Here is a 27,270-nt window from a genome sequence, read left to right as displayed (position 1 = left end):
TGTGTGTGTTATGTGCCTTCAAGCTGATTACGACTTATGGAGACGCTATTAATCAGCCATCTCCAATAGAATTTGTTATAAACCTCCCTGTTCAGATCTTGTAAGTTCAGGTCTGTGGCTTCCTTTATGGAATCTATCCACTTTTGTTTGGTCTTCCTCTTTTTCTACTCCCTTCTGTTTTTCCAAGCATTATTGTCTTTTCTAGCGAATCATATCTTCTCATTATGTGTCCAAAGTATGATAATCTCAGTTTCCTCAGTTTCCTTCTAGTGATAGTTCTGGTTTAGTTTGTTCTAACACCCAAGTATTTGCCTTTTTCGCGGTCCATGGTATCTGCAAAGCTCTCCTCCAACACCACATTTCAAATGAGTTGATTTTTCTCTTATCCGCTTTTTTCACTGTCCAACTTTCACATCCATACATAGAGTTCGGGAATACTATGGTGTGAATGATCCTGACTTTAGTGTTCAGTAATACATCTTTGCACTGGGGGTCCTTTTCTAGTTCTGTCATAGCTGCCCTCCCCAGTCCTAGCCTTCTGATTTCTTGACTATTGTCTCCATTTTGGTAATGACTGTGCCAAGGTATTGATAATCCTTGACAAGTTTAATGTCCTCATTGTCAACTTTAAAGTTTCATAAATCTTGTGTTGTCATTACTTTAGTCTTTTTGACGTTCAGTTGTAGTCCTGCTTTTGTGCTTTCCTCTTTAACTTTCATCAGCCTTCGTTTTATATCATTACTGGTTTCTGCTAGTAGTATGGTATCGTCTGCATATCTTAAATCAGTGGTTCCCAACCTTTATGAGCATGGGACCCCCTTTATAAGCTTAAAATATTTTGTGACCCCCTCCCCCCAGGGAGGCAGGCTTGCTGCCAGGAAGGAAGGGGGAAAGCAGCCTTTCCTTGCAGCCTTGCTTCTTTTTTGCTTCAAAAAAAGCCTCTCATTCTAGGTAAGGGCATTGTCAGCAGCAGCTGTGTGAGGAAACGGGAATTAGTGATAGTAATCCCCTCTTCTTACTGGTAGCTCCACTCTCAGCCTCCTTTGGCATCTGCCATGTATTTTATAGGCAGATGCCTGCTCTTGGTGCATCTGAAAGATGCTCTGGCGCTTCAGCAAAAGGTCTCCCCTCTCGTTTGGAGCAAGGGGGAGGTGTCATCTGCAGCAGCAGTGGAAAACAGACAGTGTCCAGGGAATGAAGACTTTAAAAATAATAATAATAATAATAATAATTCATTTCTTTACCGTTCACGGCCCCCTCTGGATTACTTCGTGGCCCCCCTGTGGGTCCCGGCCCCCAGGTTGGGAACCACTGTCTTAAATTATTGATATTTCTCCCTCCAATTTTCACACCTCCTTCATCTTGGTCCAATCCTGCTTTCCGTATGATATGTTCTGCATATAGATTAAACAAATAGGGTGATAAAATACACCCCTGTCTCACACCCTTTCCAATGGGGAACCAGTCAGTTTCTCCATATTCTGTCCTTACAGTAGCCTCTTGTCTAGAGTATAGGTTGTGCATCAGAACAATCAAATGCTGTGGCACCCCCATTTCTGTCCTATCACCATCCTATCACTGGCATTGCTGCAGCTAACATGAACAGAGCAGGGGAGGGACAGGGCAGCAGCAAGGTCAAGGCGGTACAGACACACCAGCACTGGATTAGCTCAGCTGGTGCATCTGTACTGTTACAGCCTTGCTGCCACCTTGTTCTGCCCTAGCTCTGTTGAGGTAAGCTAAAGAACTGCTTGGGATGGGAAGGTAGCTTTGCAGCTCTGCCCCATCTCAACTGCCACTACTGCTCAGACAATGTTGCTGAAACATCTTCCTGGCTTCTAATTAGGGTTACCAGGTCAGAAAATCCCAAACCCTGAGATTTTGGGGGCAAGACCTAGTGATGTCATGGGGGTGGGTCTGAGTGATGTCACACAGCGGGCCTGAGTGATGTCATTAAGCATGATACATTAAGCATCAACCTCAGTTGCTAGAAGCATAAAATTCAAACAAAAACTTTCTCTCAGATTGGAAATCTTATATAGATAGAAACCTTAGCTAAAAGATGGAGCCTGGGTAGGGAACATCTAGCCAACTTGCTTCTGGCAAAAAGGGTTTAAATGCTCTCAGGCCAGTCTAATCACCAGAAGGCCATTATAGGAAGAAAGGAGCCTAGTGTTGTGGAGATGTTAGATGGAAGCACTCAGGAGTGAAGATGGATGCCTCCGAAGGGCTGCAATTCTAAACACACTTACTAAAGGACTACGTCCCAGAGAACTCAATAGGACTTACTTCTCTGTAGATATGGTTTGGATTTCTGTTGTTGGTAAAGCTTGACCAGGGATCCTCTGCAAAGATATCCATATCCAAGTAGGATTGGCAACTCCCTGCCTGGAATGTCCTTCTCCTACCTTTTAATATCCAAATATCTTTACAGATTTGACCCTTCACTTCAGAAGGAGATCTGAGAAATGAGTAAAAGTAAGAAGATTATCTACTCTTTTCTGTCTCCCCTGTGGGCTGCTATAAACTCACTTTGTCAGCCAATCCAATCCCAGTGAGTAATAATTGGCAGAGAGAAAACACAAGGTTTGTTCTACCTTCATAGGCAGCAGCTTGGGAACAACAACAATTGCGGCCACACTGCCCAGCATGTGAATTCTCTTTCACCACTATTGGGCAAGAAACAAACAACAAGGAGCATCATCAGTGGGTTTAAGAGGGTTGCGTGGAGAGCATGGAACCATATAGAAAAAGAAGAGACAGATATGATTTCCTAAATGCAATACCATACCAACCACAACAAGATTCGTATGAGTAAGGGAAAAAACTCAGCATCCCATAACCAGTCAGGATTCATAACCAAAAACTAAAATTCCTGTCAGCCTGTCAGCCAAGGTCGCAGAACTCCTCAGGCAGCACAAACTGACACGGGGGCTGCAGTTAGTGCAGAATGCTGTGGCACGATTGCTGACATGAGTGAGACCATATCAGCACATACCTCTGCTCTGAAATCTGCACTGTTTGTTGATTTGCTACCAGGCCAAGTTCAAGGTGTGCTTTCCATGTTACGAGTGCCACATAGTACTTGTTCTGCTCTTGTAAGATATCAATCCTTTAATATGGCAGCACCTACGCCTTGGAATTCCCTGCCTATTGACATTAGCAGGTGCTGTCAGTGTACTCTTTTTGGCACCTGCTAAAAACATTTTTGTTTAGGCAAGCCTACCCAGGCATGTAGAAGCTATTATTTTAAATATATTTTTAACTCATTGTTGGTTTTATTATTTTGAATATTTTTAAATATCTGTCTTTAACTGTTTTTGCCAATAATTTTTTTGTTTTGATTCTTTCTGTAAACTGCTTTTTTACAATAAAGTAGTATAGCCCCTTAGGGAAACCTCGGCCCCCATCTTGGTTGATGGCAGCCCTCTGCACGCAGCTCACGCAGCTGCAAAAGACAGGACAGACAGGTAGGTGGGGCATGTGTGCGTACACTCATGCCCAGAGCCTGGGACAGGCTGGTGCCCAAGGGCCCTGGCATGCCTTGCGCCGGCCCTGAGTCCTATTGAATTCAATGTGTATGTGGGATTAGCATTGCAGCTTTACTCCCAGAAAAGCAAGTACTGGATTAAAGCTTCATATTGGGAAGGTTTTCAAAACCCTTCCCTCTTCAACAGTCCAGGAAAATTTAAACTTACTTGACTCCTACACACAAGAGAGAAAAAGAGTGAAAGCTATATACTTACTCAATTGATGAGATTTTCAGAAAAGCAGGAAAAAACAAGTTTTCTGACTTGCAAAGGGCACTAGTTACTGCCTTGTCTATCACAACCCTGACTTTGCTTATTGGTTACAAACCTGAAAGAGCGGGATTAGAGCAGCCAACTTTGAGCTCATTTAACTGAAGTTGCAGGGGGGGGGTGACGTTTTGGTGTATATCCGAGGAACCAGACCACCTAGAAACTTAATGTTTTTTAAAAAAATGAAAGCTGAGAGTCTGGAGATTAAGGTGACTCACCCAGAGATCTGGAGAGCACCCCACAATCTGGAGTCTCCATGAAAACTGGACACCTGGCAACCCTACTTCTAATGTAGTATGTATGTTTACTGCCATTTATTGGAATAAACGTATCCTTCTACCAGTGCTAATATTAGGGATGAGTCCAGTTTTATTGTATGTACATATATTTCCAGTAATGTCAATTGTTTAAGACACAAGGATTTACAGCCTTAATTTAATTTGATTTAAAATTCAGTGTGACTTATAGAAAGTAGTCATTTTAAAGAAACAATTTCTAAAAGTCATGCAAACGTCTCAATGCTTTGGATTGAAGTAGTTTGATTTGTGTTTGCGAAAAGCTGTAAATAAAGAAATCAGCAGTTTAATTGCAATATGAAATACAGCTGTGAAGACTAAAAGAAAAAGAAAAAAGTCAGCATGTAAATTCCTGAAAGGTTATACTAAATATTAAGATTACTGATGTTTGAAAGCATGTATTTCATAATATATGCTTTGGCCCACATTTATGGACCATTAATCCATCTCGAGAAGTGTCTTCAGCTATTCTCATTCTGAGGCATGCATGTTCATTTATAGACAGATGTATTAGTTTCACTTCAGATGCACCTTTTTACATGATAATGTGCATCTATTGGTGACAGCGGCTATAAACTATTTTAATTAAAATGTCACTGGATTTTAATAAACAGCTTGTTTTCTCGGGAGTGGGATAAGGAAACATTTTCTTAGTTTACAGATTATGTGAATAAATTTTGCTTTAAAAACATTAGAAGATAGTATGTTTTGTGCTCAGATCATTTTATTTCTAAATACTAGGGGCTCCATCCCTGCTTGCTTTGCTCACCAACCCTGCCTACTGTTGCCAGTGCACCCCATGGGTCACCAATGCTCCCCCTTCCAACCCATGGGTTGCCAGGGTTCCTCCCCCCACAAGTCACCAGCACTCTCCCTCGCCCTCCCATATCACCAGCCCACCCTCCCCCTCCCTCTCCTGGTCACCAGCCTACCCTCCCCCTCACGGGTCACAAGCCAGCCCTCCCCCCCACAGGTCACCAGGTAGCCCTCCCTCAGCAATCCTGTAAGTTTCTTCTATGTCTAGTAGTGTTATCTGGTCAGGAAGTTTGGTATGAGTGCACTTCAGTATTTCACATTCATTTATTTCCAGGAAAGCCTGGCATCCAGCTCATAATGGCACATTAATCTGAAGATATATTTCTTATAGCAAAAGCATAGTGTATCTCTCAGGGGGAAAGCCTGTGACTCTGGGCCCTGATCTGACATATGGCTCAGGGGTGTTAAACTGTTGTGTTCTTGTCAGTTTGTCTCATGATGCTGAGACAAATCTTCCTGTATGTGTTATACCACGCTGCACTGCAATGAATTGGAGTTGCTTAAGTGGATATGTGTTGTAAGGCATTATATGGTTACAATGTTTGGTTCTTTTTATTTTAAAGGGCAAGTAAGGGTGGGAGGAACATGAAAGAAGTGTATACAATTATGTGTGATGTGTAGAAAGTGGATGTACTTTTTTCCTCCCTCTCATAACACCAGAACCTGGGGCCACCTGGTGACGCTGAATGGTGGGAGATTCACAACATACCAAAGGAAGTACTTCTTCACACAGCACATAGTTAAATTATGGAATTAACTTCCACAAGATGTGTTGATGGTCACCAACTTAGATGGATTTAAAAGTGGATTAGACAAATTGATGGAGGAGAAGGCTATCAATAGCTAGTAGCCATGACGGCTGTATACTACCTCCTCTATCGGAGGCAACATGCCTGTGGCTGGGGAACAAGAACAGGAGAGGCCTATTGCCCTCATATCTTGGTTTTAGGTTTCCTGGAGGCATCTTATTGGGAACTGTAGGAAGCTGTACCAAACAGGCCTTTGGACTGGTCCAGCAGAGCTCTATTTTCTTCTGAGACATTCTTGGAGTATATTGCATTCTAGTTACTAAGGCTGCATTCAGCCAGCAGTTTATTTTGTTTTCCCGACATTTCTTTATCTGATAATTTCTGCATTTTATTTGATCTTTCACGTAAAAGCCACTTCTGGAAATCTAGTGGAATATAGTGGAAGCTGAGTGCTCATTTCTGTATTAATTGCTTCCCAAAAAAAATCCAATTGTAACCCCATTAACCCAGAAAATCACAGGAGTAAAGTGATGAAATTTGGGGTACACTGTACTGGTATACAGTTCTTTCCCACTGTTTTCATGGGGGAAGCGTGCATGTGTGGAAAGGATGGGGGAGTAGTGAGATGTCCAATAACATTCATTGTGGTGTCATACCACGCCTACTGGTGTGAATGAAATTGAGTGTAACATCATAGTATATTGGTCAAAAAGCCACAATTCCATAAAGTACTGCAGTGTGGAAAGAATGTTAGAAATCAGTACTACCATTATATCAGTAAAACTAATGCAATAAACTTCATGTCTGAATGCAGTCTAAGAAGAAACACTTTTTAGTTCTGCTCTTGTTGGATCATTATCTGGTTCCAGTTCCAGATTGCTCTTTCTGTCTAATTCTTTAGCCCTGGCCTCCGTTATCTGACAATGTCCCTTGCCAAGTTGTTAGACTTAAATTCTGTGTTATGTTTTGACAGTATCTTAGCTCTTGCATCCTGGAATGGAAATGGCTGAAGATTTCATTTGGTACTATTGTGTCCATGTGCCCTGCCTCATCAGGAGCAAGCTATAATGAGGAAGAAAGAAAAGATAGGCAAGAGCATCCCATAACCTGCCTTGTGTGCATGTGGTTGCTTTAAGTTTAATATTAGCCTTTTAAATGTTATTTAGTATTCTACTGAATGAGACGTGCTGGGAATAAACAATAAGAAAGGCTGTTGCTTCATGAACTGCATTTGGGCTTCCTAGAAGCATTTGCTTGACCAGTGCTTAAAACAGGATGCTGAAGTAGATGGATATAAGAAAGAACATAAGCAAAGCCGTGTTGTATTTCTGCTCTGCTCTAGCATTGTGTTTCAACAGTGAGGAGACAGATGCTTCTGGGAAGTCCTCTTTCATTGTTTACCTCCCAGCAACTGGTATTCGGAGGCACGTTGCCATTTATTCCATTAGCCTGTCAATAGACCTGTCCTCCATAAATGTGTTTAATTCTATTTCAGTCTCATAGCTGACACCACATCTTGTGAAAGCAAGTTCCGTGAATTATGTACTGTATCTCTCTTTGCCTGTCTTGAATATGCTACCAATCCATTTCCTTGGGTGATGCATGAGTTCTAATATTATACATAATTTTATAAACCTCTACCATTTCCCCATTAGTTGTCTTTTTTTCTGAAGGCTCTCTCTTTCTCTGGTCTGATCCAGTAGGACTCTTACTGCCCCTTTCCTTCAAGGGTGTTATGTTATAGTGTAGCTATTTTTCTTGTACAGTCATTGTTGAAGAAGAGTTAGCATGGCATTAACTATTGCTGGACCAAAACTTAAACTTACCATAGAGAGGCTGCTTTGAATGGGGTTCTGAGTTGAGTGCTTCCTCTCCTCACCATAATGTATAGCGTGGGGTGTACCAAGCTATGAGGAACCAGACTCTAGCTTTCTGTTCCTGTCGTTTCTGTCAAGGGCACAGAACAGGGTTAGCCAACATGGTGCCTTCCAGATGCTGGGCCCTTCCAGATGTACTGTTATAGTGGTGTTTATAGTGCTGTTTATTCCCATTTTTGGGGAAGGAAAATTGTAGCAGACGATCTACACCATCAGTCACCTATCACTGGTATTTTTTTGAGGGAAAAGGTGATTGCACTTTCCCCTATAAATCTATATATATATTTGAAAGTGCCACACTTACAAAAGGGGGAGCTTTGGCAACCAAAGGGGCCGGAGAAGGTCTAGCAACCTATGGAGGGGGGGCAGGGAAAGCTCTGGTGATCTGCAAGGGGTGGGGGAGCACTCTGGTGACCCATGCGGCATGGTGGACCTTTGATGATGGTACGCAGGGTTGGTGAGCAAAGCGAGCAGCGAGCTGGTGTGTGTGTGTGTGTCACCTGGTATTCCATAATTCTGATCCTGTGGGAGATTAGAAGATTAGGAGAATAGACAGCAGGAAATGCTAGAGTTCACTGTGTTGAACTGAGCTATTTTAGACACTGTGGTGGCAGGCCTCCTGTCAAAAAAGATGGACAGGCACAAAACAGAAGTCACTCAAACCACCACCACCCACCAGTACACGTAAAAGCAGGAAACACCTTCCACACAATGAAAATACTGCAGAACCATTCTGGCTCTTTCCCAAATCAGATCATTACTGTTGTGGCAACTATCTTTGGGAATTCACTCCCCTTAAATGTTAGGCACCATTCCTGTTGTCTTTTTGGCACTTACTGAAGAACTTCCTCTTTCAACAAGCCTTGTAAGTAGATATCTTTATCCCAGTCTGCATCTATATTGGAATTGTTTTTAAGATGTTTTGTTTTTAAGATGTTTTTATTGTTTGATCACTTGCTGTTTGCTACCCTGGGCTCCTTTTGGGAGGAAGGGCAGGATATACATTTAATTAATTAATAAATGTTGGAATTTTTATGATAGAAAAAAAGCAGTTTGATGACTGAAACAATGCACAATAACAACCAAATAATAATGACATCATGTGGAAACATGTATAAAAATGGGGGGGGACATGAGCTGTAGCACTACAAAAGGTATATCTGGAAGCTCCTGTTGCTGGACTGCAGCTCCCATCAGCTCCAACCAGCATGGCCAATGATCAAGGATAATCGGAGTTGTAGTCCAACAACATCTGTAGAGCCACATATTCTTCAAACTTGGCATAGAGACTCACAACATGATGGTAGTGATCCATGTGATAAGTAGTTCTAGCTGTTCTGGCCAGGATGGAGATAACTGTAACCTATCCACTGTGACAAGTAGTTTCCTTAGTTTAATGTGTGCTTTGGCCCTTGCAAAAAGAAAAAGAAAGTTTACACACACTAAGTGCTTCAATTACTTTCCTACTGTATACTTAGTGCGCTGTTACTTGACAGGCACTATAGCACAAAACTGTGCCAAACCTACAGTTGCTCAAGCAACTGAAATGAATATTCTGTTTTTATATCATTATCTTTCTCACTTCTGTAATCTAAACAAGTGTATTCACTATTTCTACAGAAATGAAAAGCACATTGTGCTTTTGTTCATGTTTTCTTGCCTAAAGCAGGATCCTGTTACCTAATGGCTTTCACTTGGACTTCCCCCCATTTTTATTCTGACTATATGTAGTCAAGGTACCACTGCAAACTTTCTGCTCTTAATCATATCTATTTTCTTTTGAAATGCCTAGACCCATATGACATCCCTTTAATCCAGAATATAAGAACTCACAATAAAAGAACTTATTAATCACAAACGGTTTTAGAGCTATTGTTGGCAGGAAGTGTAGAGTGAATTTTATTAGTTTTTGTGTTGTCAGGAAACTACTCTATTGCATTAACATGCTACCTTCAAGGGAGGGGGGTGTTTGTTTTTTACAAGGAACTTACATAAAGATATTTTGAATTATGTTGGGGCATGTTGGCTTCTTTTCTTGGTGGAAGGTTTTCTGCTCACAGACGAACATATGACAAACCTTTTTCGGTATAGCATGGCAATGCAGGATTGTTCCTTGCAATTATGTTTCGCAGTCACAATAGAATTTACTTTCCTTGTGGTGAAGAGGGAGTTTGTGGAAGTCAATTTTTTATCCTGTAATGCCATCAACATGGCTGGTTTCAGTGGCACAGGCCTGGACCTAAATAGTTTGCAACATTGTTGTAGTCTTCATGACATCAATATGTGATTTTTGCCCTATAGCTTTTAGTTTTCATAAGTAGAAGCAAAAAGTGATATGGCTGAATGTGGAGACAGAAGAAAACAAGGCAGGGAGTTTGACAACAGTGTGTAGCAATGAAGTTATTAGGGATAATCACTGGGTATTGTGCCCTTGTTAAAGGTTTGGTAATTTGTCCCCTACTTAAGAAACCATTGTGATGACTCCCATTACATGGATGCTTCCAACTTCACATTTTAGGAGTGGTTGTTAGGTGCATGGAGGCATAGCAACTCTTGGCTTTCTTGAATCAGAAATCCTTCCTCAACCCATTTCAGACTGAATATATAGAACAGATGTCACTGGTGAATAACCATCACCTAGAGGCTGACAGAAGTAATTCACCTGTTGATTCTTTTTTGACCATTCCGTGACTTTAACACTGTGACACTGCTCTAAAGGTATTGGAGCACTCTGAAAGAGGTAGGGGTATCTGTGACTGACAGGGTAAATGTTGCACTGCCAGAACAGGAGCACACCCCGGAGTAGTCCTGGACTAGGGATGGGCATGAATTTCGCTAAAATCAAATTTGGCACCAGTCTTCCTAAAAGTCTGCAGTTTTACTATCTTTGTGGATTGATCCTGAATGCTGTGAGTTTCCCTGGCTTTTCTGACACTGTATTTTTTTTAAAATTTAAAATATGCATCAAAATTTGCTTTGCTAATATGAAACTGACCAGCCTGCCTCTGCTTTGCTAATGTGAAACTGTCCAGGATGTAAGTTTGTTTTGCTATTGTTAAAGTAACCAGCCTGCTCTTTGTTTTGCACCCCATGTCTTTGCTTTGCTAATGTGAAACTGACCAGCCTGTGCCTTTGCTTTACTATGGTTAAACTGACCATCTGTGTCTTTGCTTTGCATTAAACAAATCTCTCGGGGGGGGAATCCAATAGAAGTTGGGAGGCAGGGAAGGAGGGGGATTGGGTAGGCATGCAGGCACTGGGCAGAAAGAAAGCTGCTTTCCTTTCTGAAAGGAAGCGATTGATAATAATGTCATTATTTTTGGGGAGGGGGAAAAATTGGAACGGTAAAAGCAAAAAATAGCAAAAAAATAACTAACTTGAAACAGAACTGCCTGTCAGATCAACAGAATGCAATCAAGCATGCACCAACAAGTGGATCCCATCCCTTTCCTGGACCCAGCTTTGCTAGTTGAGAAACTGGTAGTGGCCACAGCATGTGTGGAGAGGGTCTTTTAACAGTTTTGTTAGGTCTGTTTCCTTCTGAAAAGCAAATTTCTTGTCACTTTTATCCATGCCTTTGAAGAAAAGCAAGAGTTTTCATGTAAAGAGAAAAATAGCATTCTTGGACTAGCTGGGGCCAATATGCAGTTTACTTCCTTTCTTTTTGAAGATAAAAGCAAACATTTTGTAGGATCCAGCAAAAGTTGGATTAATTTCAATTAATCACCATTAATTTCAATGAAAAAATTAACTACATGCTTAACTCTCCTCTATGGAAATCAGTGGGACATAAAAAAGCTAAGGTTTGCCTGAATCTTGAAGAGGATGTCTGTTGTTCATCTGCATGATTCATTGTGCTAGCATGGTCTGCTTTCAGTCAACTTCAGCTAGGGGCACATAATTATGTTAAGTATCTTTATCCATTGTGACTGGACTGTTCAGTCACATCCGAAGAGAGATGCATCACAATTATCCTATCCTCAGAGTAGGCTGCCTGGCACATCTCTGGTTTCAGCTTGCCTCCTTCCTGTCAGGGTGTGGGCTCCTCTGTGGATAAGTAATTCTTACACATTATAAAAGTAAACTGTTGTATGTCTAAGACCAAATTGTGTCTTCCATTTTAAAACAGAAAAAGTGTGCCTTGCGCACCAGAAATTTAAGAAATAATGATTTAATCTTTTATAAATGCACGAATGCAGAAGAGAATGGCAAATGGATATAAAAGAAAGCATTTCCTGTTTGTAAGGCTGTTATGAAACAAGATAGATATAGTACATATGTTATGGCAACCCTGTGTCTCTGGCATTTATTTTCAGCAGTACTACCTCTCAGGGAGTTTCACAATCATTATTCTACTCTTTGATTAATCAAGCACTGATTTGCTATTTTCATATTGTAACCCTTTGGTTTGTTTCAGTAGGAGTTATCCCTTGGAGTACATTTTTTCTGGACAGTCAAGTGTTATACCACATACATTGCACAGTTGTCTATCAAAATTATATTAAAGTCAAGAAGCTTAATTAGTTAGAATGAGATTTCTGATTAAGCTTAATTTCAGAGGCGGCCAAGTGCCTCATTTCCTTAATAGGCAGTTTTCAAATCATGTACTCCACAGTTGCCTCAAGTACTCCATTTTGTATTACTGTGAAGTAAGTAGATTGGACCTTTGGGCTCCACTAAAACATCTACCACTAAACTAGCTTCAATTAATGCTAGTAATATCTATATATTGCATGAACCAGGATAATATTGTCCTAAGTCAGAGGTGAGGAGGGAACTTTTTCAGCTCAACCATATGTTCTTTGATGAAGAGACAGACAGACATCAACTTTTACACCTTTATGGCTGTATCAGATGTGAGATCAGCCCACAGTACTATGTTAAACATAAACAAGTCTGGTGGAAAATAATCCAAATGTCTTTGGCAACCTTGTACACTCATAATTGTTTTTTAAAAATAATAGCTTTTCTGGTTGAGAATAATTTTTTCATACATTTTAAGATTAGAAAAATGCAATGTTATGTGCTTTAGGGATCTTTTAACACTACTCCCACACTTGGTTCCACCATTCTTCTTTGCCTTTTTGAATATCTCTGAATTGGGAATTTTACCTTCAGTTTATCCATTGTGATATCATTAGTAATCTGATCCTGATCCATTGTAATAAGTGAGCGTTTTGCCATTGGCTTCAGTGGAAGGTTAAACTGCACATGAGATGCTCTTAAAACTACTTATTCTAATGCATCTGAAATGCCAAAAGAATGTTTGGTGATAAGAAGGGGTAGAACGGATGAATTTTCAGTAATTCTTTTGTGATATATGGGCTAATGCTCATTTGTTTATTTAATAAATTTATACACAGCCTTTTAAGTAAATAAAGGGGCTTATTTTTTTAAAAAGCCAGGTGATAAGCCAATGTTATTCCTATTTATTTGGGTACTGTCCACGCCCAGCATCATTAAGATACAATACAATTACCATTTACAATCTGAATAAAATCACTAAAACAACAGAACACAGCACAGAACAATGAAAGAGCTTAACAATAAAACCTCAAATGTAGCACTGAAATCAACTTCATTCATTCAGTCAAATAATGTTAACCTGTCACCTAAAACTATTCAGAATAGGTGCCAGACAAATGTCTCATGGAAGAATATTCCACTACTGGGACACAGAAGATGTCCTCTCTCCAGTTGCCACATATCTAGCTTCTGAACGTTGGACTCTAGAAGAAAAGTCTGGTTATTGAACATGTACATATGGGAGTAGACAATCGTTTAGGTACCTAGGTCTCGTGTCACTTTAAGATCAACATCAGCTCTTTAAGCCACAGAAATGCACAGGAACCAATGGAAATGTTTTAATAGTGGTAAGAGGTATAGTTCTAGTCAATATTCTTCTTCATTTTGTGCTAGTTTAGCTTTCTGCATGGTTTTCAAAGGCATCCCCATGCACAACACATTATAGTAGTCTAATCTAGTTCTTCCCATAAATAATAATTTATACAAATGGCTAACAAAAGACTTGGATAAGTATGATGTAGAAAAGTGACAATCCACACATTCTAATTCTCTGTGTCAAGGCTACAACTAATGATCCAGATACTGACTCGAAGGAGGCTGTTGTCACACGTCTTCTCCTGGAAGGTGATCTTGGGTTATAACCTGGAAGATGTGATTTCAAGAGTTCACATGTGTTAGAGCTGGGCAGCAGGTGAGACAAGATCTGAGAATCTGGAGCCGTGGTCCTGGCCAATAATCAGGACCAATGAGCATACAGAACCAATGATCAAACCAGATGGCAAGAGCAATGAGCAACACAGAAGTTAGGACTGAAGGATAACCAAAGGATACAGGAACACAAAAGACCTTGTTAGAACAAGCAGTTTTCTTATACATCTTCTCCTCCAGGGTGATCAAAGAGCTAGAGAGAGCTAGAGAGAGCTAGAGAGAGCTAGAGAGCTAGAGAGAGAGAGAGAGAGAGCTAGAGAGAGAGAGAGCTAGAGAGAGAGAGAGAGAGAGCTAGAGAGAGAGAGAGCTAGAGAGAGAGAGAGAGAGAGCTAGAGAGCTAGAGAGAGAGAGAGAGAGAGAGAGAGAGAGAGAGAGAGAGAGAGAGAGAGTGTGTGTGTGTGTGTGTGTGTGTGTGTGTGTGTGTGTGTGTGTGTGTGTGTGTGTGTGTGTGTGTGTGTGTGTGTGTGTGTGTGTGTGTGTGTGTGTGTGTGTGTGTGTGTGTGTGTGTGTGTGTGTGTGTGTGTGTGTGTGTGTGTGTGTGTGTGTGTGTGTGTGTGTGTGTGTGTGTGTGTGTGTGTGTGTGTGTGTGTGTGTGTGTGTGTGTGTGTGTGTGTGTGTGTCAGTCCAGGACCTGAAAATACTAAGGTGTCTATGCAGAGACTGCAACATGCACTTTAATGGTTCACCATGCAACGCAACTGAACTGTATGTTCCACTGTCAGATTACGTAGCCAGACACACATATTCAAAGGCTGCCAGTTCAAGCCCCTGGAGCTCCTGACAACATGGTCCCAGGAGATATGAAGTGGCCTCTTCTAGGGACCTCCCCTTGTCAAACAATGAGCCTGGTACTAGCAGACCAGATCATCTGAGTTATCTGAAGAGCCACCTCATCAATCACCCAAACTCCATATTCATTTATTCTCTCTTGACTGAGCAACAATAGGTTTTCCAAGAGAAGACAGAACACCAAGGTGTGCCAGATGAAAAGTCACTAAGGGAATGATGTTTTGATATACCAGTGCATAGGCCTCAGTTCCACTCTAGCGGATGTCATAACAGAGCTTGGAAAAGTTACTTTTTTGAACTACAACTCCCATCAGTCCAATCCAGTGGTCATGCTGGCTGGGGCTGATGGGAGCTGTAGTTCAAAAAAGTAACTTTTCCAAGCTCTAGTCATAACAAATTTAAAAAGAAAACACCAGGGGCTATCCATAGTTGATGTATCTGGCTGACTTCCTGCCTTACCACTTCATTTCCCTGTCGAAGGACCTCCATCTCTAGTCCAGACATCTGCTTTCAAGTAACTACTGACTGTTGCTTCCAGTTTGCCTATGTATATCACTAAACAGTCCCCGAAGGCTCTGTTTAGTAGGGGTGTGAAATAACTCTTTATGTACTCTAAATAACAAGGTGAATGGAGTTGATTTGGAGTAGTCTTTCAGGTTACCAGGTCAGATTGTGCCATTGACAAGGCATCTTGATTAGAGATTGCCCAACCTTCTCAGTTGCCTCAGTTTTTTTTTTCATAAACTTAAAACACACACCCATTTCCCCTCCCTTTTATTTTCTAAGAATCAAAAGTAAGCTGACTGGAAAACACCCAGAGCTTGAGAGGAAAGGGGATGGAGAGGCTGGCAAAGTTTTCATTTTGACAGATAGGTGCAGCTTTTAATCACAGTGAGTTATTTTCCCAGTGCAATCATAGTAATTTTGGGGGAGGGATGTTGAAGTAAACAAGTGGGCCATTTTTCTCCCACATTCTGGCTGTGAGAGCAGGGTATAAACAGCAGAGTTAGATTATTGGCTTGCTTCTTCCTTTTTTCCTTTCAAATAAGACCAAGCTGTTTGAAGTTGAAGGATTACTCAAGGATTGCTCAAATAGCAACTGAAAAAAAGTGGAAATGTGAGGAAGCTTTAGAATAATGGGGTCTATGTAAATCATCTAGGAAACAGGATGGCTTATTAGTGTATTGAACAAAACCCTCAACCTTTGTTCATGCTAACAACATCAGAGAACAGGGGTGTTCTTGAGTGTAGATATGGAATATTACTGTGCAGGGACCTACTTGGCCAGCACTGAAGCAATAGATGGCTACCTTGTGTATTGGAAACTTATTGCTATCCCTCACAGTCACCCAGATGGATTTTAAAAGTACTACAGGTTCCTTTATTTTATTTTATTTTTGAACCATTAGACTTCGTTGAAGTAATAGTTTTATGCTTTTGGCTGCAACTAAAAGAGTTGGAAACTTTTTAAAAGACCTTGGAGTGTCCTGTTATTTTCGATTTTAAGAAATTCATCTTGCTGGCTGTCTTCAAAGACAAGACTGAACTAAAAGTGGATCAGCCTTCCTAGCCAAACAATAAATTGGCACAAGTACCCCAGCAATCACCCTGCTTTCTAGTGATTCCATCTGAGCCCATCTGTTTTCAGAAACTGAGGCAAACTTAGCAACTTCTGAAAAACTGGGGGGGGGAGATTTTTGAAAGGGAAGACAAAACATTCTGTACTCTAGTCTTCTGCATGGAAAATGTGACACTTATTCTTTCTAGTTAGACTGCTATATTGTCAGGAGGTTAATGGGGAGTTTTATTTTTAAATAACTGGCAACTCCATCAGGGAAAATGATTTCAGAGCTTCAGACAATGCATTAGTCATAATTGTTAGAAATTATAAAAGAGGGAGCACAGTACACAAAAGCTTCTCACCTAATACATTTTATTCCAAGGGTGTTTTCAGCCTATCTGTTATTTCATTCAGTTGTTCATTTAGGACAGTTTTATGGTAGTGATAGAAATGTGCACACTTCTGTATGGTGAAGAAAGTTGGTTAAAAATATAGATTTAAATAAGTTTGCAACCTACCCACTCACCCCAAAAAACATTTTGTATGGTAGATCTTTCTACGGTGTAACTCTTTCCCCAACTGTCAGTACATACATTGGGCCGGTTTATTGTTACTGTATCAGTTAAATAATGCCTGTTATATCAGTTCAATAACCCCTAAACTCTCTGTGATATGTTCTCATTCACATCAGATGGTCATGAGATTTTGATTAATTCTATTTATAGGATGGCTAAACATAAGGAATAACATTTTTCATTGAATTACAAGTAGTACAAGAAAATGTTGCTTGTTCTGTCATTTAGGAATTCTATATCAGTCCTGCTCTAATAAACAAAAAGAGGTTCAACGAAAAAAGTTAAATCATCCTCGCTATTCTACGATACACATGTACAAACATTTGGGGTTTCAGTACAAAATACAAAACAACTGGCATTTCAATCACTTAGTATCAGTTGCTGAGTGACTTCCAAGCTACAAATTAAGCTAAAATTGAGTGTACCATGAGAAAATGTCATACCTCAGGGGGGGAAAGGAAGCTGAACTCTCACCAAAACATTGTTATAAAGAGGAAGAAGAATTTAATTATAAGAGCTTGTTGCTTATGTACTCTGGCAGTCTAAAAATTACACAGCCTCCTTCAGTAACCTTTGGAGCTTGGTTGTACTATGTGGGTTGTACTATGAAAAGGTAACATTTTCTCTGAGTGCATTTGAGGGCACAGAAGAATTGGAAGTCCAGAGCAATAATCTTGCTCATTGTTATTTCAAGCAACTGTTATGCCATCTTTCTGCAACCAGATGCAACAGAGAAGGTTGACACCACCATATATGCCACTAACCCAAGCATCAAAAGGAATTGTGTGCTATAAGAAATCCTTATCACCTATTTATCTTAACACGTACAAAATTAATCAGGAAACGTGCCCTAGAGGCACATTGTGACCAAGAACATTGAGAAGAATAAAATTGCTCAATATCAGGGCCAGGTTACCTGAAAGACCACCTGTTCCTTAATAGACTTCTAAGATTACCTAGATCATCTGGGTAAATTCTGCTTGTATCATACCCTACCAAATATCATAGGATGATGACCCAAATATGGGCATTTTCCACTATTGCCCCTGTACTATGGAATGCCCTTCCCTCTGCCATACATGAAGAGGCAACCAACAGTTGCTTCAACTGTCTTGTAAAGGCATATCTTTTCATCCGGACTTTCTCTGGCCCTAAGATTGGATCCTGTTTTTTAATTTGTCTGAATTCTTATTTTTGCTTGTTTTTATGTGTTTTATATACCACTGTTTTACTGGATATGTTATATTTTTGTTTTAATTATATTGTTTTTATGTTGAACATCAATTATGGATTTTTAAAAACATAAAGCAGTTTATAAATGCTTTTAAACAAACGAACAAATAAATTTATTGTTACTTGGATGCTACAACTGAGACAGTTCAATCTTTGGATGTGTCCAGAATGCTGTCCAGGATAGCCAGTATAATCCCGCCCCTCAAATGGTGCATTACAATGGTGGTTCTGCAAGGCAAAGACAGTGCTGGATTCAAAGCTGGCCCATTGCTAGGTGAGAGGTCCAGTTTGGGCCCCTCTGCTGTGCCAGGCTGCAGGTGATGTAGCAAATGTCATAAATAATTGCTCCCCCCTTTCCACTCTGCCTGGCAGAAACAGCGGGCCTTCAGATGTGTTGGTTGCTTCATCACCCTGTTCCACCCCATTGCACCTAACTAGGAGTTTGGATTGGTCTGTTTAAAACATCTCTGAAATATAACAGTAAAATATTACTTGGCAGTTCGCTATTACTATGTTGAAAGGTGAGATGAAGAGACTGTGCAAGGCTATAGCCTATGCAATCTTGCTTTGCATGTTCTTCTTTGGATCTGATGATGACTGACTGCACATTTGGGAGTTTTCATAGAATCATTGAATCCAAAGCCATACTCATATAAAAATGGTATGAATATAGTTTGATGGACCTCCTCCCGCCCCCATTTTATAGTGATTTGTGGAGACGTACCTTGTCATCTTCTGGATATACAATATGTGTATCAAGAGTGAAGACCAAATAATTTTCATAAACATGAATAGTTCCTACTGCATAGCCAGCTGGTTCTTTAGAAAAAGCAAAATAAGAGGTCAGTTCAGGAGGTTTGTATTTTGAAGAACTGGCCTGAACTCAAGCATGAGATGGTGGCAGAGAAGAAAGGTGGTATCCAAAACAAAGCAAGTCTAATAACATCTCATTTTAAATCCAGGAGGCTTTACACGTTGCCTTGAAATACAACAGTCCAGATTGTCAGTGACATTTTCAGATTTTATTATAACAGCGTATGTGGCACAGGAGAAAAGAAATAGTACTTTAGACTAGTGAAAGTGGGCAAATATTCTGTATTGAGGGTGGCGGGGAGGGAGAGAATGCTGAAGGAGCAATCCAGAATTAGGCTATTCCCATTGATTTTAAAAAGGACATAAGCGTTCTTTAAATTTTCTCTAGATTGTGCCTTTTGGCTTGTTTGTGTTTTTACTTAGCAACATTTGTTGTGAAAGTGCTTGGCCCCACTTAAGTTATGAAGGAACACAGAAGGAATTTTGTAAATGGAAGGAATATGTTCTCAATTTGCCATTGAGGGGAGAATTGTAAAACAGTATGACTATTTTTTTATTTGATCCCGGATGGTATACATGAGATGTCTTACATGAGTGGAAAGGCTCTTCCACTTGTACAAGGGTGCCCTGCTGAATTCTTCTGAATTCTCCCATCCTACTATAGCCCCCATATCCCATCACACACAATTCCAGAAGGCCCCTGACCTCAGGAGTGGCTTTGCAAGGGACATGGGGTTGGGAGGTTGGGGAGAAGAACCAGAAAATCCCTGTTGTGCAAGCAGACTTTTGCTCATATGTCTCTGGATCCAACCTACTGTAGGCATTTCTGTTTTAACTAATGCTGTTGCAAAGAGGCCTGATCCATTATCTGTGTGCCTAGGATCACCTTAATGGGTAATATTCTGCTACCACAGTAAGCTAATAACAAACTGAAGTGGTTGAATGACTATGAGAGATGTGAAATACCTGAAAGATGTCTTTACCCCTCTCAATCACTGTGCTTTGCAGGGGAGGACCTCCTGCAGATACCATGTTATCAGGAGGTCCGTTCCACACTACACAGGAAGTGGACCTTTAGTGTTGTGGCGCCTACCTTTTAGAATTCCCTCCGCTTAAATATTAGACAGGCAGTATCTCTGTTATGTTTTTGGCGCCTACTGAAGACCTTCCTCTTTCAAGAAGTGTTTTAAGTAGAGACCTTATCCCAGTCTGTATTTTGTTTTAATATGTTTTTAAAGATGTTGTAATATGTTTTAAACTATTTTGTTTTTAAGATGTTTTAAAGTGGTTTTAGTGTTTTTGTTTGCTGCTCTGGGCTCCTTCTGGGAGGAAGGGTGGGATATACATTTAATTAATAATCGGGAAGCAAATCAAGTCCACTCAAAAATAAGGTAGTGGCTTCTACATACCCAGGTCTCTCCCTAGATATGCAGTATTATATTCAGGGGCAGCCCAAGACATTGTGGTGCCAGAGGTAGAACACCAAGTGGCACACCTGCCTGCCTCCCCCCATCCCCTGCAAGTCAAGGCGCATAGTATTTAAAACTCAGGTGCTAGTTATTTTGGCCCCTGAGGCAGAGAATCCCAGAAGAACCTCTTCCCATTCCTTTAGCTAAAATGCAACTGTGATAAATTAAATGTCTAACAATGTGCTGCCTTTCCAATACACCCCAAATCAGCTGCCACGTCATTTTTCCTAATGGTAAAGCCAACCTGGGTATCCAAGTTTATGAACCGAAGGGGAAAGATTTAAACAAACAAACACGAAGTCTAGCTTGACAAGCTTCTGTGAGTTTCTGAGATGCATACAATGCTGAGATGTAAGATGAGTGCAGAAAAAGAAAACATAAATGTGTGAGGAGAGGAGAAGGAGAGGGAATTAGCCTGGCCATGCCACTAACAGCTTATTGCAAACTAGGGATGGAGAGGTATAGAATCATAAAATCATAGAGTTGGAAGGAGCCTGTAAGGTCATTGAGTCCAACCCCCTGCTCAATGCAGGAATCCAAGTTAAAGCATACCTGACATGCCTCTTGAATGCCTCCAGTGTTGGAGACCCCACCACCTCCCTAAGTAATCAGTTCCATTGCCATGCCGCTCTAATAGTCAGGACGTTTTTCCTAATGTTCAGCCAAAATCTGGCTTCCTGCAACTTGAGCCCATTATTCCGTGTCCTGCACTCTGGGACAATCGAGAAGAGATTCTGGTCCTCCTCTGTGTGACCTTTCAAGTACTTGAAGACTGCTATCATATCTCCCCTCAGTCTTCTCAAGGCCCAGTTCTTTCAGTCTGTCCACATAGGGCTTTGTTTCCAGTTCATCTTCGTTGCCCACCTCTGAACCCAATCCAGCTTCTCTGAATCCTTCATAAAATGTGGTGTCCAGAACTGGATGCAGTACTCAGGATGAGGCCTAACTAGTGCCAAATAGAGGGGAACCAATACTTCACGCAATTTGGAAACTATACTGTTAATGCAGCCTAATATAGCATTTGCCTTTTTTTCAGCCACATCACACTGTTGGCTCATATTCAGCTTGTGATCAACAACAATCCCAAGATCCTTCTTGCATGTAGTATTGCTGAGCCAATTATCCCCCATCTTATAACTCTGCATTTGCTTTCTTTTTCCTAGTTGTAGAAGTTTACACTTATCCTTGTTAAATTTCATTCTGTTGTCTTCAGCCTAATGCCCCAGCCTGTCAAGATTCCTTTGAATTTTGTTTCTGTTTTCCAAGGTATTAGCTATCCCTCCCAATTTTGTATCTTCTGCAAATTTGATAAGCATTCCCTGCACCTCCTCATCCAAGTAATTAATTAAAAAGTTGAAGAGCACTGGAACCAGGGCTGAGCCCTGCGGTACCCCAATGGTTACCTCCCCCCAGTTTGAGACGAAACCATTGATAAGCACTTTTTGAATACAATTCTGTAGCCAACTGTGGATCCACCTGATAGTTGTTTCAGCCCACATTCAGCTAGCTTGCTAATCAGAATATGAATGGGGCCCATTGTCAAAAGCTTTGCTGAAGTTGAGATATATTATGTCCACAGCATTCCCACAGTCTACCAGGGAGGATACCCAATCAAAAAATGAGATAAGATTATTCTGGCACGATTTGTTCTTGATAAATCCATGTTGGCTTCTAATAATCACTGCATTGTTTTCAAGGTTATTACAGATTGATTGCTTTATAATCTGCTCCAAAAAAATTTCCCAGGGATCAATGTCAGGCTGATTGGTCTGTAGTTCCCAGGTTCTTCCTTTCTGCTCTTTTTGAAGATAGGGACATTAGCCCTCTTGCAGTCATCCAGCACTTTGTTCATCCTCCACAATTTCACAAATATAATAGACAGCAGTTCTAGGAGTTCTTCAGCCAGTTCCTTCAGTACTCTAGAATGCAGTTGATCAGGCCCTGGAGATTTGAACTTATTCAAAGTGATTAGATATTCCTTGACCATTTGTCTATCAATCTCAAGCTGTAATCCTGCCCCTTCAACTGTTTCCCAGGAGGGTCATAGACCCTCTTTTTGGGATAAAACTGAGCCAAAGTAGGAATTGAACACTGCTGCCTTTTCTTTGTCATCTTTTGCCATCCTCTTTGAGTAGCTGTTCCACCATTTCTTTTCTCTGTCTTTTACTATGGATGTACCTGGAGAAAGCTTTTTTTTTTTTTTGCTTTTGGTACCTCTCACTAACCTCAGCTCATTCTCAGCTTTAACCTTCCTGACACTCTCCCTGCAATTCCGTGCCACCTGTCTGTACTCTTCCTTTGCCTGGCCTTCTTTCAGCTTCCTGTATGTGTCCCAAGCTTTCTCTGAAATCACATTGGCTGCTTCTTCCAGATGAGGTGTGTCTATCTCCCTCATTACTGACTTTCAGGAAGAATTTAAAAACATTCCTGTTTACTCAGGCATTTGATGGCTGAAAGATACTGTTCCTGTCAACCATGAAGTCTCTGGCTAACAAAGCAATCCAATTCAAGGGAAGCCGGTGGAGGAAGAGCCGGTGGGAAGCTCCATGGCATCCATTTGCCATTTGGGCTGGCAGAATGTCGGCTCAGCTGGGAGCTGCATACATGAATGGAAAAGAAAAAGGCAGCTCTCACATATGCCCCTGCTGGCGAGTAAGCATTCCCCATTGACTTCCATTATAATATTTTCTTAGACAGACCTTTTTCTCAGCATAACCTTGGCCCAGATTGGGACCCATAAGAATGCTTCAAATGGAAATTGGATGTTGAGTAAGTCCCCCCTTCTGACACACCCACAGAACACCGCTTTTTCAGGCCTTCTGCTGCTTTCTGTCCGCATCCCTTCTGCCATGGCTGAGCCCAGTGGAGCTGGAACCCTGCCACATCCAACTCCTCTCAGCCCGGGGTAAATACGAGTTGAATTGCACCCTAAGAGAATATTTTGAACTGTTTTTAGTACTATGCAGGGATGTTCCATGGAGAAGGAAACAGTGGAAAGGCATGCTTTTTCCTTCCCCACTTTCCAGATTCCTCTCCAAATATAGCTGGCTTAGCAGCCAGCCCCAAACCTGAGCCCTCTAGCACTACATAGCATACCAGGGTAAGGCCTTGGGAAGAAAAGAAAATATATTTTTTTCCTCTCTTCCCTTCTGTCCCTTTGTCCCTGAGGTCTGAGCACTACAAGGCTTCTGTCCTAGTATGGCTGTAGTCCCAAATAAGATCAATCCCTGAACAATTCCCATATCCAGTAACTTATTAGCATACAGAAAACAGGGGTTGGGTGTGGGAGAGGCTGTCTCATCGCATTCTCTGAATGAAGAACTTCATAGCACAGGAAATGATTTTTTTAAAATTTTCCCCATTTCTGAAAAAAATAGGTGCTTATGAGAAACCACAGTACAAAACAGCCTTTGCAAGATGTCTTCACAATACATTGATCTATAATCCTGTTTCTTTCTGTTTCAGGCCAAACAATGCAATCTTTGATAAGCAGATGCTTCATAATTCATGTTGGTTGTGTTTTTTAAAAATTTTTAAATGCACCTGCTAATCTCACTTTGCTTGCCAATGACTGAAAATTCTGCTATTAGGCTAAATTATTTAAGTGCAGTAATTCTTATAAAGAGATTCACTGTGGAATTTTTTAATCAGTCTATCACCTCTCTGAACTTAATGAATCATGAAAATAAATCCATGGGTTTTAAAAGTGCTCATGCATTATCTGCTCCCAACTTGAATGGAGTGACCATAAAAATCTGTGTCATATTAGATACCTCTGCACACTGGGTACATGGGTGACTTCATCAAGAGTGATACCCTATGTCATTATCTACACATGTACATGCATGCACAAGTACTTGTATACCTAACCATTACATTTATTTCCCAGTCTTGAGCTCAGAGTCACAGTGTGCCACAGAGTAAACTAAATTTATAATACAGCTAGTATCAGGGGAATAACAGCCAGATAAGACACCAACGTTTTAGCATAAAATAATTTACAGATTTATTGCAAAAACAGAGAGAGATTGATTGGTATGCAAGTTCTTAAGAAATGAATTGTATGTAGGCTGCATTCAAATTGTACTGGCAACTTTTACTGCAGTGTGCTCTATGTGGATTAGATTACTGCAATGCACTCTATGCAGGGCTTCCTTTGAACTTGATCTGGAAACAGCAGTTAGTGCAGAATGTTGCAGCATGGCTGCTGCCAGCAGTGAGAGTCTCTCAGCATATTACATCCTTGCTCAGAGATCTGCACTGGCTGCTGATTTGATACTGGGCCAAATTCAAGGTGTTACTATGAGTATATCAAGCCCTTAACAGCTTGGGACCAGGTTACTTGGGGATTGCCTTACTCCATATATGCCCACTCAACCACTTTGATCTGCTGAACTAGCACTTTTACAGGGGCCACACAATGTCCATTCCACACTTGTAAGTAATCAATACTTCAGCATGGCAGCACCTGTACTCTGGAACTCCCTGCCCACTTATGTTAGGCTGCCAAAAAACCTTTTTGTTTAGGCAACCCTACCCAGATATGTAAAACTCACATGCATTCTAATATGTATTTTGAATATATAATGTATATGCTTAACTGAGGATTTTTATTTATATTTTGGCATTTTTAGATCAACTCATTTTAACTTGATTTTTATTGATATTTTATGTAAACTGCTTGGATTTATAATTATTGGCATAGACAGAGACAGACAGACAGACAGACAGACAGACAGACAGACAGACAGACAGACAGACAGACAGACAGACAGACAGACAGACAGACAGACAGATAGACAGATAGATAGATAGATAGATAGATAGATAGATAGATAGATAGATAGATAGATAGATAGATAGATAGATAGATAGATAGATAGATAGATAGATAGATAGATAGATAGATAGATAGATAGATAGATAGATAGATAGATAGATTAAATATTGGAGGTTAAGAGAGAAGGGCTCAAATACCAAATATGGTAAGGGGAGGATAATAGATGCCAGGTGGACATCCATTGAGCTAGTCAAATTGGAGTAACAGGTTAGAATCAAACAGCACTGCCTGTGGCTAGCTTTGTTTGGGAAATGAAAGGGCAGGGCAAACATGGAAACAGGTAGGAAAAGAAAATCACGGTGCAAGTAATGTGAGAGAAGAAAATTACCCATGGGGCTGTTCCAGGGTTCGAGGGGTTATTTCAGTAGTGGGAAGGTGGAGCAAGTGTAGCCCCTTCAGAAGTTTTATTCTGTGTAAAGTTTGGTGGGAGTTTGGGGAACTTGGGCACAGTAAGAGTGTGCATTCTTGGGGGGACTGAACTGAACTGAATGCAAAGCAACAAAAAAGAGAAAAGGAAGGGGATACTGGGAAGGAGAGAAGGAAAGCTGACCAGCGTTGGGACTCACAAAGGCTGGACACTGAGATCTGAGGGGAGATAATTCTTTCAGATTCATTTTCTAAAATGTGTGGGGAGCCTCCACAGATACAGAAGGCTCTCCACTACAGTACGTTGCCTTCCATTAGTTGGAAATCACTGAAAGGGTGACAGAGAGGGGGAAGAGCTAGTGCACTCATCCCCAGGGCTCCCTTCACATGTCTTCCTTGCCCTTTTAGTAACACTTGGAGGGCTATAGTTGGATCCATATCTAGAACTTTGAATGACAGCCAACAGTTCGCCATGGCAAGCTGATCACTGATTGGATCTGTTAGTGCATAAGGCCAGTGCTTTTTTTGGTTAAAAAAAATGAGGTACCAGTACTCATACCTTGATAAAAGTGCTGTGAGTGCCAGCACACAAAATGGTTGCTATGGAGAGCAAAAAAAGAGGTGTCGGTACTCGGTACCAGTGAGTACTGTCACAAAAAAGTCCTGGTAAGAACTATATAATTGGCATATAATGATAACATATTTTCTTTATCCCCACCTGCCCACTTTTAGGCCTTTAATTAGGTTTAATTAATTAAACTGTTTGGTCAAAGAGTCAGGTAAGTAAGTAGGGTGCCAGAGTAGGACTGTAGAGGCCCAAGTTCAAATCCCTGCTTGGTCATGAAGTGCGCTGGGTGACCTGGGACCAGTCACTACTCAGCCTGGCCTCCCTTAAAAGGTTGTTGAAAGGATAAATGGGGGTGGAAAACAATCATGTGCACCGCCTTGAGCTCCTTGCAGGAAAGGCAGGATATGAATGTAATATGATGAATGAATGAATACAAGTACAGCAGCAAGACTTTCAAATCAAAATAGCAATGGGGAAAGCAGTCAACCTTACAACATAAAGATTGTTAGTCTTTCTGCTGTTTCAGTCAGTTTCAGTCTACTGATGACTTTGATTTGTTGGTATTGACTTACTGTATTTATATTTACTTTTTCTATATATATTGCACACTCCTTTCAATTACAAATGAAAAAGCAGGATATTAAAAATATTTCAAGTAATAAATAGAAAAAAAATATTAGCCCAAGTGGCTAGCCACATACACAGAGATCATATTTGAGATCATCTCAAATTGTGCAAAAGAGAAATATTAGTTAGCTTATATTATTTTTAGAAATGGGCTTCCATGCTTATCATTATACCTGTATCCTGGGACTATATATATCAGATTTGAAAATATTAGTGATCACCTTTCTATCACCCTTGCAAGTTTCATGTGGTAATTTTATTACTACAGTGGAAGAAGAAATTGGCAATCATTCTGCTGACTTGACTAAAACTGTCACTTGAATTAATCCTCAGTTTGAACGTGCACTAAAACCAGAACAGCGACAGCTGAAATTTTTCTTTGAAAAGCCCTTTCCATCTAAATTTAGAAACGCCTGTGTCGAGTCTCACAGGGATCATTACACATACAGCCAGGGTGTCCATAAATAACCACGACAGCTCCCCTGGTAACAACACATAACACACAGCCTGGATTTCTGGGAATTCAGTGCTCCCTGTCCAGCTGGGGTCCTCTCAGCTGTCAAGGCTTAATTTTTAAAAGGCAATTTCACCTTACTGGCCTAGATAAAATTATAAAAAGAGCTGTGAAATGTTTTAGCTGTAGAGATTTCTAGCTGT

The 27,270-nt window shown here is 40.7% G+C and overlaps 1 protein-coding gene across 7 annotated transcripts in view; it reads left to right on the top strand.

Moving 5' to 3' along the window:
* Positions 1-27,270, top strand: part of KCNK2 (potassium two pore domain channel subfamily K member 2) — a 158,234-nt gene that overhangs the window by 128,313 nt on the left and 2,651 nt on the right. The gene's annotated exons all lie outside the window — the stretch shown is intronic.

Source organism: Rhineura floridana, chromosome 4 (genome assembly GCF_030035675.1).
Source record: "Rhineura floridana isolate rRhiFlo1 chromosome 4, rRhiFlo1.hap2, whole genome shotgun sequence".
NCBI classification, from domain to species: Eukaryota; Metazoa; Chordata; class Lepidosauria; order Squamata; family Rhineuridae; genus Rhineura; species Rhineura floridana.
This window is presented reverse-complemented; position numbering and strand designations above follow the sequence as displayed.